Source organism: Lepisma saccharinum, chromosome 20 (genome assembly GCF_977018435.1).
Source record: "Lepisma saccharinum chromosome 20, izLepSacc3.1, whole genome shotgun sequence".
Classification (NCBI taxonomy): domain Eukaryota; kingdom Metazoa; phylum Arthropoda; class Insecta; order Zygentoma; family Lepismatidae; genus Lepisma; species Lepisma saccharinum.
The window spans coordinates 69,554,840-69,570,728 of NC_139248.1; positions in this window are offsets into that span (position 1 = coordinate 69,554,840).

Below are 15,889 nucleotides of genomic sequence, written 5' to 3' on the forward strand. Positions count from 1 at the left end.
AACCGGTGGCCATGTGGTGATTGTTGGCGCGTGCGTACCGTTGCGACACCTGAACCATTCCACCCCGCACGGCACGTTCCACAAACAGCATCATGTCCACGTCCGAAAGAAGCTCAAGCCTGATTTTCGTAACGAGAAGCATGGCCGACCAGGCCAGTCCGGGAAGACTGTAGAAGTATGCAGGGTCCAGCTTGTAGATGGTCTTCGCAGTTGCACGAAACGCCTGGAACACGTCGGCGAGGAGCGTCACATCAAGTTTGAGGTAGGCGTCGTGGTAGTCCCCGAGAGTTCGACAACCCAGCTCACGCCACATAGACTGAGCATGGTTATAGTCATCCTCAGATATGTCCGAGCCTCGCAGCTTGCTATAGAAGTTTGCTCGAGGAGGTAGCGACGTCTCCGCGAACTTGGTAGGGTCCGTGACGTATTCGTAGGGGTAGACCCCCTTACGCCTGAAGAGACCGGCGTCCAAGTTCGGAAAATTCGCAGAGGTGATGAGTGTTTGCTCGTCGGTGAGCTTCCCCGCGAGAGCATCGAGGCTTGCCGGGAGGAACCTCAGGGAGTCGAGGAAGCGAAGCTCGACGGTAGAGCGTGATCCCGGGATTCGAACCCACTTGCTCAAGCTAATGTAACGCTCCTCGTTCTGCGCCAGGACGTTGATTCGCATGTCGTCGTACCCCAAGTGAGGCACCAGATGGTGGAAGTCGTATCCCGAGCCATTGTGAAAAAACACAGGGATGAAGCGCGGGTCCCGGGCCATTAGGTTGCAATCGTTGCACCAAGGACCAACGTACCTACCGTTAAAATGATCGTGGTGTTGGACTTTACGGTTGTTGGCGGTGTACTCCTCGACGCAGACAGGGCAAGCGATGGCCTCGTCGTGTCTACGTTGATCGTCGGGGGACAGTGGGAGCATAGGCTTGGGGGCCAACAGTACTTTCTCTATCTCGCTGGCTTCCACAACCATCCTGTCTAGAAAATGTTTAACTGCGGCGGGACCGCGATACACGTAGGGCTCGGGGGCGATGTGCTGGTCTCGTCGCACCACAACGTATGCGAAGCTGGATGCCTCGTGGAGTTGGTAAGGGGTGGTGGAGGAAACTTCGGGATCGGGATCGCAAGTGGACAGGGGTTTGAGGAAGGCCTCGAAATCCGCGATGATGATAGCGGGGTGCTCCACCATGGCACCGTGCATGTGGAAACGCTCCACAGTGCCAGGTTTGGGCAAGACTGCCACCCCAGGCTCGTTGGCATTGCAATAAAGTTTGTGGCGAGCGAGCTTCTCGACAGCGGTGTTGGAGCCTCTGATGCGCTGGTAATCCTGCTGTTCTTGATTATGAAATATAGACAAACACCTACGACAAACTTCTATGTGGTGACTATCACTGCCCCGTTGGCTCGAAACAAGCCGAGAGAGCGAGCGAATGAGGGTGTAATGGTGATGGGTCTCGTCCTTGATGAGCAGAAGGTGAATTTCTCGAGCATCATCGTCGTCTACATCGCTCACCCGGATGGGGTACACCACATTTTTGTCAGTGAGGCCATAAACGTTGATGGCCAACTGAGGGTTGTGTGTACGAGCCTCAAACTTTCGAATGTCCGAAAGCGCCACCGGGTAGTCGATCCCAGCCATCGCATCTTCCAGTTCCGACTCGTAGGGTAGGTAGTGGTTAACTCGGTGTGGTTGGTTTTTTGGCTCAACTGGGTGCAAAGCTGCAAGCACACACCATACGAAGCACTTGGCGTCACTGTTCTGAATGTTCAGGACGGCCTTCTTTGCCGCGATGGAACGTGGTAAGGGGACGTAGCTGGAGGCGGAGAGAGGCACGAACTTGCAAAGTTTGATGCACAGTTCGTGAGGATCGCCACACAGCGAACCCCCCGAGCCCTTAGCTTGATGTTCTTCTTGTTTCGCCACCAGCTCCTCGGCAAACTTGTTGTAGATGACCTCGAGGTTGTCGACATCCGCCAGATGCAGCGTCTTCGCCTTGGTGTTGTGGCAGAAGCTGTAAATTTCATCAGACGGCTTCTTGTACTGGCAACGTAGCGATGCGTAGAATTTAGTGGAGTGCGTTGCAAGCGCATTACAAAGAATAGAAACTATCTCTGCTCGCTTCTCCTCTAAAAAGCTACGAACATCGCATAAGCCCTCCGAAGTGAGGACAAAATCCTCTAACAAACGCTCGAAAGCAGAGTGGTTCGCTTTCGCCACAAGCTTGACACGTTTGGCGGATGGTGGCGAGTCGGCTTCCGCTTTCCTCTTGGTCGAGCTGGTCGACGGTTGTGGAACAGGTACTCCGACGACGACTTTGCATGATGTTATATGCCTTTTTAAATTATTAATGGTAATATGTTTACCGCACCTGGGACATGATTTTTTAGCGGCCACATGCTTACCAGGTACGCAGGTACGACAGTGCCTTTGGAAATTTTTAGCTGAAACACCAATTTCACAAGTGGGACAAATTTTTACCGATTGCATCTTGTTGAAAAAAATAATATTTGTGGGGTATGTTATTTTATATATATAGTACAATGCCACAAAATAAATGCTGTGCAATAAAAAAATCTTCGATGGCTAATTCGCTATAATGAAAATATTTGTGGGGGTATGTTATTTTATATATATATAGTAGAGTGCCACAAAATAAATGCTGTGCAATAAAAAACCTTGGAAGGCTAATTCGCGATGGTGCTGGGTTTGGTGTGAGTGTGCTATTTATGTATATGTTACTTCTTGCTTCTTAATCAATCCTGTAAATAATTGAAAAAAAAATAATTAAGCTTGTGTATAGAAAACACAAAAATATTATGTGCACATAATTCTACCAAACAATCTTTTTTTTTCTAACCCTCAGCCCTCTTGGCGTATGAAGCATAAATCATAATTTCAGAAAACAGAGTTATTTTAAGGTCGTCATTTTTTTAAAATTAAACCATAAGCTTTGTTTATGTTTATAGTATTCGTCGAGCAATAGCAGATAGAGCAAGAATCGTTTTCCTACAACCCATAGTTTATGAATTACAAAACATCTTAGAAATTACATCTTGAAATTTTAATCCAAAATAACTCGAAAACAGCAGGCACTAGTCATCATCCCTCCAATAGGTTGTAGAGTACTTCTAATTTTGTATCGAATGCTGTTAAAATTTTCGAATTAGAGTAAAAACTAAGCCGGCAAATCAAATTTCTCAAAAAAATAAAAAATTGTCTGTATATCCGAAACTTGAGGGGGTGGAATCGATTTTATTTGCTAGTCGAATAGTTCTCGTCGAATCCTATCCAACAAACCTAAAATCATCATCCTAGCTCAATTAGGAGCCGAGAAAATCAACGTCTTGGAAAACGTCTTAAGATTTTCGTCTTAAGAAAATTTTCTTGACAGACCGGAAGTAACATCTTGAGATACCGGAAGTCGACTTTCTTAAAGATTAAGATATTTGTCTTAAAACGTTTTCCAAGACGTTGATTTTCTCGGCTCCTATGAGGCCTAGAACCATGTAACTTTGATCTATGTATATACCAGTACTTGCCCGACCCTGTGGCCGAGTGGTGAGGCCGTGTTCGGATTGGCAAGCGCTCCCTCCCGTTCTCTCCCGTTGCTCTCGCGTGCCGTCGAAGTGACGCCCAAGTCGTCCGAATCTACATGTCCCCTTGTAGTACGGTTGTCACTTTTCCCGCTAGGTGTCAGTCCGAACTTCACCCACCGCGCTCTGGCGCGCAGGCGCATCGCACGGAAGCAGAAGGCAGACGCCAAACAAACATGACAATGATTTCCACCTATTTACTACTCATATTAAAAATGTAGCACGCTATTTCATCATTTACAATTTTTCTACATTTAGTATTATTGATAAAATGTTAAAGTATAACTGAGTTTTACATCCTCTAATCAGTATATGTTGCTTGTACAAAATGAAAGTTAGAATATGGCTGCCAAGCGCAGCGTCACAGCGAGTTCAAGCGTGCATCTGTCGCGCCTCTCTGCTCTTCCCTCCGACTCCACGTCTGTCGCGAATTCGAGCCTGTTCATATTTGGCATGTCGGCCATTTTGTTTACGTAGCAAAAAAAATCTCAAGCCATATTTTTTTTGCGAATGCTCGTTGTAGCCATAAGTATAATTGGATATAATTGCCGGATTTTATTTAATTTTAGGTTTAAAATCAATAAGCGTGCATAAAAAATAAAAAAACTAAATATTTTAAATAAATGAGATTCGAATAACTATGTACTTCCACTAGCCTTTGCGATAGCGCAGCGGTAGCCTTGTAATCAAGAGATCTCGGGTTCGATACCCGCACAAGTGGTTCTTGAAATTGTAGGTCCAGTCCCGATTAGCCTTACTGTGCATAAAATGGACTTAAAACATCAAATCAATCAGTACTTCCACTAGCCTCTGCGATGGCGCAGCGATAGCCTTGTAATCAAGAGTTCGATACCCGGTGGTGGCATAAGTGGTTCTTGAAACTGTAGGTCCAGTCCCGATTAGTCTTACTGTGCATAAAAAAAACTTAAAACATCAAATCAATCAGTACTTCCACTAGATATCAAAAACACGCAACTCTCCTCCATTTTTTCTTGCCTTCCTCTAACTATTTAACACATTTATTTTTTTGAAATATGCCCCGCACACATATTTCCTACCTACCAACAACGGTACACAGAAGAAAAAAAATATTCCAGCTACCAAAATGCATGCTTCAAATATATAAAAGCAGAGAGACATGAAACACCTTCTATATTCTCTCTCTTTTTGCATGTTTTGTGTGTATATTTTCTTCCACAAAAGCAATGCCATACTTATAACTCAAAGCCAACTCATGCAAGCTAAGAAACAAAGTTACTTACTTTTGGAAAATCCTGCGGAAATGCTCATTCACTGACGTTCAAAATGAAATAGAACTTTCTACACTAGCGCTTTAAGTTTTTACGGTTTTCTAATGAGGTCAAAAGTGTTAGCCAACGCAACGTGGACCAATAGAAATCCGAGACAATCTTCTCTAGAACATTCTTCCCCCCACATTTCAGCCACGTCATTTTGCGAGTTCGAAAATTCATAAGTTAATGCATCGCATCGCATCACTGCTACCAATGCTGTTAACTGACGTCACTATTGAAAAAAAAAAACAAGGAAGTATAACTTCCGTCGTCCCAAGGCCTACGTATTGTTGAATTTGTGTCATTGTGTTAACGTTGATAGCACACGCAGAGAGAGAGAGGGAACGAAATTGTCGTTTTTCTGGATATCCAACAGGCAAAAGCGTAATATTTTGTTTGTTTGCTTGCGTCACAATACAAGCGCGCGCGCGTGTGTGTGTGCGGCACATCGTTCCCGAAAGAGGTTTGCAAAGGTCACGATATACAAACATTTCGTCCCGGAGTTGGAAAATTACGATAAGGTGCATTCATCCTTCAAGAATGAGAGAGTGCATTATTTACTCATCACGCTGTGTCAGCGCAACGAATAAAAGCGCGGAACGTGGAGAGAAAGTGAGTTTTTGAGGTTTTGATGAAATTTTCGTAGGGTTTGCAACACTACGGCTCACTTCAGTGAATTGAAGTGAGTTTTTTAATGTTTTGGTGCTCTTTTCTTCGCTGCAAAACATCGTCAACGCAATAAATGAGGCAGAAGTGGCGACTGTGCGATGTTTAATGTTGAGCTCGATGTATGGCCTCAGTAAGCCTCATTTATTAATTGTTAGGTTAAGTTGTATCACGTAAGATCGTGAGTCTCGCCATAGTAAATCGAACAGCTCATACTTTTCTGATTATTTACTCATCACGCTGTGTCAGCGCAACGAATAAAAGCGCGGAACGTGGAGAGAAAATGAGGTTTTTTGAGGTTTTGGTGAACCTCAATTAATAAAAATGAGTTTTTGAGATTTTGGTAATCCTCAAATGAGTAAAATGAAAATTTGATGTTTTGGTGCTCTTTTCTTCGCTGCAAACATCATAATCGCAATAAATGAGGCGTAGAACGTCGTGAGAAAGTGAGTTTTTAAGATTTTTTTCAATCCTCATTTGATGTTGGTCAACCGGTGCACTTCTACTACTAGGGGCCTATCGTTGTTTACTTTTATCTTTGTTTATTTTTCTTCTTGCTCAAAATATACACACATGCTCTCATGTTTAGAAGTTATTTCGCTCTTATATTAAGTAATGACACATTTATTAAATAATCTATGCGCAGAAAGTACTTCTAAAATTTTATGTTTCAGGAGACAAAAAGAAGCAAAAATACATTCCGCTTGACATGCATGCGGGTTTTGATGTGTTGTGCGGTTGGCAATACTGCGGATTTTCTCAGTGTCTGCGATGTAAGCAGTTCGGCGGTTGAGGCAAGACTGGCACGAAAGATTCTGAGCTCAGTTCTCGCGCGGATTGATACATAAAACCTGATGCAAACTTAGCTTGACGCTTGGCTTAGTAGATAAAATAGCAGATCAAGATAATTACTAGCATTCATTCTGTAATCTAATCTATCAAGCTGCATACAGCATCGGTGATGGGACTCTGTGAGTTCACTAGGTGCCATCTAACTGAAATCTGGTTGGCAGGCTGTGGCACTCTAAGACCTGTTGGCCACAGGGTTTATCTATTTTACAGACAAACACCTTTGAACATATATAGCATTAATAAGGCTTGACTGTCCCGTCATCTTCATCTTCGCGACTAGCCAAAAGTGGCACAAAAGTTTTAAAAAATAAGCCAAATCAATGTAGCATTACACGCCAGTTCGTTGACCAAGTGAATTAAGTGGCAGACTTTCGATCTTGCCAGAGGAGTTCCCGTGTTCTAATCTCGATCTGGGCGTGGGTGTCCTTGTAAGTGCCCTTTCTTTAATTCAATCACATCATCACTCATCGTCGATATTAGCCAGAAATTACAGAAAAGCGATTGAAAAATAATAAAATTAAAAAACTTACGTACTATCCTGCAGCTGCCAGCATCTCTTCACTTTTGAATGGAAATCCGGCATGAAAAACTTTTACTTTAAGTAAGAGTACAATAGAATTCTTATGTGTGTTCGATCGTCAGTTTTTGGATGTAGTTTCATAGCTACTGAAGAGCTTCAACAATGAATAATAAGTGTTGCATGTTAAATACATTGTTGTGTTGTTGTGTGTTAGATCACGTTCACAAAATAATCTAGAATGTAAGAGAAGTTTCGAACTTAAGAAAACAACTACTGAAACTGAACGTGAAGTTAGTAATTCTCTGGACTTGCTAATTTTACTCTTTTAAAAAAAGCCATTTGACATCGTTGCTCTTTACCTGTATCAGTTCTTTTTGAATTTCAGAACGTGTATAATTACTGTGAATCTCATTTTATTGTATACGTCTGAAATGTTCTTGTGGCAATTGGTCATATTTCGAAAGAAATTCCACCAAATCTGTGAAGTTTCTGTCATTTCTGCTGCGTATAATATTTCTCGATGTCCTCGAACCGCTAAATTATGAGGGTCAAAAATTGTATTTATGCTTGTAAGAGAACGTTTCATTGTTGTTGGTTGGCTTCCTGGATATTCTAAAATCAGATGGCTACCACCCGGTTTATTTAAAATTCTAAGTAGTTGACATTCAATCAAAGTGTAATGTTTCACTAGAATTTATAACCGGTTAAAAACATAATGTTGTAGTTTTATCGGCCACAAAAATTTGCCCTTTCCATATATCTTTCTCAGTTATATTTATTATATAAAATAATAATAATAATAAGTCCATGGGACGCGAGGCCCCGGGCGCTCGCCCACTTCGCCCACGCTAAACTCAAGGTCAGATATGAGAAGTAAAAATTATAAACAAAGAAATAAAAACGAATTCTCTGCAGTGGTCTCAGCTCCGATTCCCTTTTAATGCATATTGTAGACTCGTTCTGATCCAAATTTAAACTGTAGGTCCAGTTCCAATTACCATATCGTGAGCATAAACTGGACTTCTCGAACCTGTTAAACGTGATGATAAAAAAAACAGAACGAATGATGGGTGTGTCGTAGAGATCAGCTGGGAGCTTCGGCTACAATACTGCGGGAACTTGCCGAGGAGGATCCTCTGGAATACAAGAGAATTATGAGAATGAGTGTGGGGCAATTTAACGAACTGTGTAATTTAATTGAACATAAAATATCAAAAAGAGATACGCTAATGAGATACGCAGTTCCTGCTCGTCCAAAACTAGAGGTTGCCTTACGATTTTTAACTACTGGTGACAGTTACCAAACTCTAGCAATCATGTTTCGAATACCAGCCAACACCATTTCTAGTTTTATGCCAGAAGTACTTACAGCAATAACGACACCATTACAAGAATATATGAAGGTAACATCTCACAATTATTGCTTGCTAACTTGTTAATTTATAGTATAGGCTAGTAGAAAAACCAAGACTGGGTCTGTCTTTTGTATCATTTAATAAACATTTGTAAGAAGAGTAGCAAATTCTTAGTAAGACTGGTGAGTTGAAAGTAAATAAGTGCAGAAATGTGCATATCTTTTAGGGGTTGTCACTCCCAACAACTATGCTAACCATAAAAGAGGTGATTCAAAAAAGATATCAATTTTCGTTAGTACAATTTATTATGAAATGTAATATTAATTGTAATGATTTTAAAGTACACAGAACAAAATTTGTTTGTCAGGTAATGTCATTTCAATGTAAATGTCTGTAAACAAAATCTCCTTCAGCTATAAATTCGTTTTGAATACTATCGTCGTCATCAGAATTACCGACGTAGGACGAGGCTCCAGACAACATCGGAGAAGGTGAAGGTCGTGGGGATTCCAATAATTGCAATCTCTCTTTTGTTAGCATAGATTGAATTTTGTCTTGGCAAGTAAGTCGGTTCCTCATGGGAAGGTCCCTCAACTGAGCTGCTACATATTTTCCAAATACGTCAACCTCGTCGAGCTGGACTTTGTTTGAAGTTGACGGGCGACTCTCAGTTATTTTTTGTAATTTTGCAATCGCACCCTCAACTTTAGATAAGTTGCTTAGACGCCGTTTTTTGGTATTAGGTGTGTGAAAAGTAGGCACAATTGGGGGTTGTGATGAGTCCTCTTCAATCGATTTGTCGACATTCTGTTCACTGTCAACAGTTTGATTTTCAGATTCGCCAATTTCTTCATCCTTCCCATCATCTTTAGCGCTGGTAGCTGGTGTAACCTGAAATTAAAAGACAACCAATAATTTACCGAACTCACAACTCTCTGTTTGTGTAAATGTGTTTGTACGCACTTGCAAATTTTAGTTTGTACTAATATTTCTTTTTTAGGTTCCGCAAACATCGGAGGAATGGGTGGAAATACAACATTTTGAAACAAAATGGCATTTTCCTTTATGTTGTGGTGCTATTGACGGAAAGCATGTGGCCATAAAACGTCCGCCTGGGAGTTGCTCTGAGTTTTACAACTACAAAGGAGGTTACAGCGTTATACTTTTGGCATTGGTAGATTCTGATTGTAAATTTATATACATAGATGTGGGAACCAATGGAAGAGCCAATGACGCAAGTGCATTCCGGTTGTCCTCGCTTAAATCAGCTATAGACAATAGTAACCTAAATTTTCCTAATCACTACTTTATTTTGGGGGATGACGCGTTTCCTTTGTCACCGAACTTAATGAAGCCCTTTTCGAAAAGAAATTTGATATTATTGGAACGCATATTCCACTATCGTTTATCGCGTGCACGCAGAGTGGTGGAAAACGCATTTGGTATAATGGCAGCAAGATTTAGAATCTTTGGAAAAGAAATCGAAGTTGATTTAGAAACTGTAGATCTGATTGTACAATGTACATGTACTCTCCACAACTGGTTGCGAACAACGTCACCAGCAACGTACTTTGAAAGAGGATGGGTTGACCATGAAGGCATTGACACAGGAGTTTTTCACCCCGGCCAGTGGCGTTCCACTGGGACAGAACTACCGTCATTGAGAGGAGCTCGCTCGACAAACACACATTCGAAAAGAGCTTCGGAAACAAGGAAGAAACTGGCTGAGTACTTCAGCGGAGATGGACGAGTGTCTTGGCAGATGAAGGCTATTGGCATGCAATCAGTGGCACAGCAAATGTACTTAGGCCCTACTTTGTTATTGACGAACTCTGTAAAAATCAAATGTTCTTAATATCTTACTACTGTTATTGGTCAGTAAATCACAAAATTAGTTTAAAATGTTAATAGTTGATAACACTAACAAGATTGCAAAATGTTTTAAAACACAATGGGTCCGTAGTCTTTTGATATAGTCTAGTATCTTATTAAATTACATATTCAGCTTTTTTTTTAAATAGTTGTTATTATCCTTCTTCTCCTTATGTTTACAAATATGTTTGTTGATTCTGTTTCTATTTCGGCAACTAAGAAATTATATGACCTAACCTCTAGACAGGTGACAATTAATTGAATACCTATTTACCTTGGCACACAGTTTTGACCTAACATACTCTTACGTAAGGATTAAAAAATCAAACTTACCAAATTCGATGTTGACTTCCTCGTGATGACTACATCTCTCAAGAAACTGTCTGCTGCAGTGAACCATGGTAGTTTCGGTACGTAGACGTCGTCAGTGCCCGCTCCACTTGCTTTTGATTCACTCACTTTCAGGATTTCACCTCTGTATGTGGCCTTTATAGCCTTTATACGGGCTCTCAAAAAACTCAAGTCGGGAACTGCGACCCCTACTCCTATTAATTCACCCTTTAACTTTATCATTTGCCTTGTTGGCATAATCAGAATGACGAACGTTCCATAGTAGTACATAGTTTATGTAAGTTTCTAAAAATGTACCGATATTGTCCGCACTCCATTTTACACTAGCAGTTGGTTTTGTCTTCGCTTCTTCAGATTTTGAACACATTTCCGGTGTGAAATTTCGCAACGAAAGTAAATACGAAAGTAATCACAAAAGTAGTTCTTGACTCAACAGAGTCTAGCGCTCTACTGGCGGCCAGTACTTTTAAAGACACGTCCAATAATGGCTGCCACTAGGTCACGTGACCCTGTTACTGGCCCTCTGGCGTCCACTAAACCCAAACATGTTTGAGTTTGGTGGCCGCCAGTAGCCTACTGGACGTTGAAGCGGAAGTATCCCTGCACACGGGGACAGTAGAGGGATAATTAGTAGCGGCCATTACTGGCTAGTACTACTGGCCGCCACTACTGTCCCCGTGTGCAGGGGGCTTTAGCAATACTTATTTAGAAATCAATTTTTGCAAGTGAGAGCTACATATTTTCATCCATATCGTTATTTGGTGTATTGTATTTATTGTGGGACTAGAAGTTTTACTGTTGGGTAACTTGTGTTAATTGGGGTAAAGAAGAGAGGATTATAGAAAAACACTGAAATCTGAAATGGGGGGAAATCAAGGAAAATGGAAATACTGCAGAGAGTATCCAGGTTACAGTTAAACGCTCCCTACTCGTCTGCAAGGAAACATAGACGCAATCACACTAGTAAACTGCCCTCATGGCAACAACACATCTCCATAGGGGAGGCTTACATGAACAGTGGCGAAGCCTCATAGGAGGCCCGGAGGCCGGGCCTACCCTAATATATTTGGCTATTACGAATTACCGTGCGTCCATTTCGATCTTCAGCCGAGAGATCGGGAGAAGCGTGGCGGGCGGCGCTGGCGGAGATGCCGACGTTTGCGGCCTGTAATCCCCGCTTATTTTTATGGACATATGCAGACATTTATATAAATATTGCAAAACGAGCACTAACCTGTGCTATAACACGCAAAAGTTCTTCTGTAATTCATCCAAGTTCTGCTCTTATATACACAAATAAATACGCTATAGAAACGATGTTAAGAGCCACAGATAATAAAGCATTTTAATCATAGTTTTGACCAGTAACGTCCTGCTTAAGTTTATATCCTTGAAAGAGTTTTGTGTCGACGGGGATCGTTTGGAGGTTTCGAATGTGCCACACTGTATCAAGATTACGCTGCAGACGAAACCGTTAAAAGTGAATGGTTTTCGTGAGCTTCCTTGCAATCCGAAATATCCGAGCTCGAGTTTTTTTGTTCCTTCGCGACTAGATGAAGACAGAGTTGTGAATATAGTGGCGAGCAATGTAAACAAAGAGCGTGTTAATTTCGTACTGTGCGCATAAGTGTTATTCTTGGTTACTTGCAGTTACTTGTTTGTGTTATTGCAGTGTGTATGTGTGTTGTGTCAGTGGGACGATTGGAATGCCAGCCGCAAGGTTCACGTTAGAACAAATATTTTTTTTATGTATGACACGTACGTGAAAACAGACTCGTGTCGGGTAGGGATGGCCAAACGGATACGGATCCGAAAATTCCGGATCTGGATCCGGATCCGAGAGTTCCGGATCTGGATCCGGATTCGAAAATTTCGGATCTGGATCCGGGTCCGAAAATTCCGGATCCGGATCCGAGAGTTTCGTATCTCAATCCCATTATAATATTACCACACCTTAAAAGGTATGATCTTCGATTACAAAGAAATTTCTCATTAGTTAGTCCTACAATAATTTTTTCAAGTTTTGTTCCTAAAATACTTTGCTACGCATCGGCTAACAGACTCGTGCATAAAAATAATCTTACTTGTTTAACATAAAATGTCAGAGGTGATTTTGTAAATGTCATTGAAACGAATATGTATTCATTCGAATGTATTGGAAATTAAAACACACATAAATGTGAGACATTCCATTCCAGGATGAAACCTTTAACACATATAACAAGATAGAAACGTTATACAAAAATTATACAGTTGTTCTAGTTACAGTTTTACAAATTAAAATAGAACATTATAATATATGCAGTGTTATATAATTACAAAGTGTAAGACTAACAAGGGAGGTTATCTTCGTGTCCCCCTCCGATTTCCATGAAACTTGGCAGGTGTGTATAGTGGGGCCCAAAGGAAGAAGTACGTGTTTTTTTTGTTTCAACTAAAAAACTGTTTTACAGGGCAAAACCCACTCAATTGTCAAGATGAGGACAAATTGAAGTGGGGATCTGACCCCTGTGTCCCCCTCCGATTTCCAGGAAACGTGGCAGGTGTATAGAGGGGCCCAAAGGAAGAAGTACGTGTTTTTTTTTGTTTCAGCTAAAAAACGGTTTTAGGGGGGAAAACCCCCTCAAATGTCAAGATGAGGACAAATTGAAGTGAGGATCTGACCCCTGTGTCCCCCTCCGATTTCCATGAAACTTGGCAGGTGTGTATAGTGGGGCCCAAAGGAAGAAGTACGTGTTTTTTTTGTTTCAACTAAAAAACTGTTTTACAGGGCAAAACCCACTCAAATGTCAAGATGAGGACAAATTGAAGTGAGGATCTGACCCCTGTGTTCCCCTCCGATTTCCATGAAACGTGGCAGGTGTATAGAGGGGCCCAAAGGAAGAAATACGTGTTTTTTTTTTTTTGTTTCAGCTAAAAACTGTTTTAGGGAGCAAAACCCACTCAATTGTTAAGATGAGGACAAATTGACGTGGGGATCATCTGACCCCTGTGTCCCCCTTCGATTTCCATGAAACGTGGCAGGTGTATAGAGGGGCCAAAAGGAAGAAATACGTGTTCTTTTTGTTTCAACTAAAAAAACTGTTTTACAGGGCAAAACTCACTCAATTGTCAAGATGAGGACAAATTGAAGTGGGGATCTGACCCCTGTGTTCCCCTCCGATTTCCATGAAATTTGACAGGTGTATAGAGAGGCCCTATGCCCCCTGTTTCTTCCTATGCCATATTTACGTGGTTTCGGGGTCAGATCCCCACTTCAATTTCTCCTCATCTTGACACTTGAGGGGGGGGGGGCTCTATACACCTGCCAAGTTTCATGGAAATCGGAGGGGGAGACTTAGACCTCCCTTGTAAGTATATTAATTAATTACAAATCGCGCACGCGCGCACACACACTATACATATATGTGTATGTATGTATATTATATATATATGTATATTAGCAGGTAACAATATGTTATAAGCACATTCTTACTTTCCAAAGAAGCGCATGTGGGATGGCAAGACGGATCCGGATCCGAAAATTCCGTATCCGGATCCAAAAGTACCGAAAATTCCGGATCCGGATCCAAAAGTTCTGGGTCCGGATCCGAAAGTTCTGGATCCGGATCCGAAAGTACCGGATCCGGATCCGCATCTGAAAATTCCGGATCCGCGGATCCGGATCCGAAAAAAATTAGGATCCGGATTTCGGATCCGCGAGGATCCGGATCTGGCCATCCCTAGTGTCGAGACGTGTGTAGGCAATTTGTACAGAAATTCCCATGCGTTTCAACTCCACACAGAGATACGGTTAGACATCTTGTCCTTAAATTACGAGAAACTGTATCGTTAAATTTTAAAACACCTAAGCAAAAACGACGGATTCTAACCGAAGCAAAACTCGATGATATTGGTGCAGCGTTAGAACGTTCTCCAAACAAACCTCTACGCCGTGTTTCACAAGAGGTGGGCGTGTCAAAATCATCGGCACATACAGTCACTAAGCTACTAAAATTAAAACCGTACTCTTATAACACAGGTTAGTGCTCGTTTTGCAATATTTATATAAATGTCTGCATATGTCCATAAAAATAAGCGGGCATTACAGGCCGCAAATGTCGGCATCTCCGTCAGTGCCGCCCGGCACGCTTCTCCCGATCTCTCGGCTGCAGATCGAAATGGACGCACTGGATTTTCTTATTTACAATTTCATTAAACGACGCCTTAATACAAGAAAACTGAAATTCTAGGCCTTTCGATAATTTCCTCAAATTTCCATCCCTGGCAGGGGCTCTATCGTCGCATGTCGAGCCACTTCTCCGAGGGCCTCAGCTGGTCCCATAACATTCTATGTGATTCATGCGGGAAAGCATAATTTCAGGGGCTCGTTCGCCCGAAATGGACGCAGCGAGTCCGGCCTCACGCAGTGACGCCAACCCAAGCATAATTGTGCTAAACGTAGTACAATTTGAAGTTTGTTGGTAGCACCCTGAGTTTGGCATAATGATAAAATATAGCATCATCTACAAACATGCGTTCCTGGGAGACAGATAAATTGAATTCAGAGGAATATATAGAGGGCTATTCTAAATGATCTTTCCGATTTCAAAGTTTAATATCTCACGTTTATTTAGTCACAATGACATGCAAATTATTTTAAATGAAAGAAAGACTCAAAAAGTTTTTTTTACATACATTCGTGTTATGTTCCACGTCACAGGTGCTCAATATGAGTGCCTTTTGTAATTCGGCACACATCAATCCGATAGTCAAATTCTTCCCACACTCTTCCAACATCTCAGAGTCAATGGACGCAACTGCTTCTTGGATGCGTACTCTAAGTTCAGGTAAGTTGTTAGGTAGGGGAGGCTCATACACTTGGTTTTTAACATAACCCCACAAAAAAGTCGTACGTGGTGATATCTGGCGAACGGGGGTCCAAGGAAGCAGAACCTGATCCTCACGACTAGCTCGTCCTATCCATTGATTTGGTAACCTTCTGTTGAGTTCCCTCCTGACATCCCGGTGCCAATGTGGGGGCAATGTTCAATTATCTGCTTGCACGAACCGTTGATTTTTTGGGGCTTCTGACGAAAGTCGCACGCACTCGATCAACTGTTTCATCACTAACTCCTGGCCGGCTTGTTGATTTCCTCTTGCAGATACACCTACTTTCTTTAAATTGTTTACACCACTTCCGAATTGAGTGACCGACCGGTTGGTGGATCTAACCCGAACTTCTTCCTAAAACTTCGTTGGACACAAATAACTGACTGTTGTACATGAAATTCCAGGACACAAAATGCTCTCCTGTCTTCGTTTCCAGCCATCTTGATTTACTGTCGCCCTAGCGGCAGAATGCGTAACTAAACATCGGCTTTGCCAGACACTAAAACTTTTTGAGTCTTTCT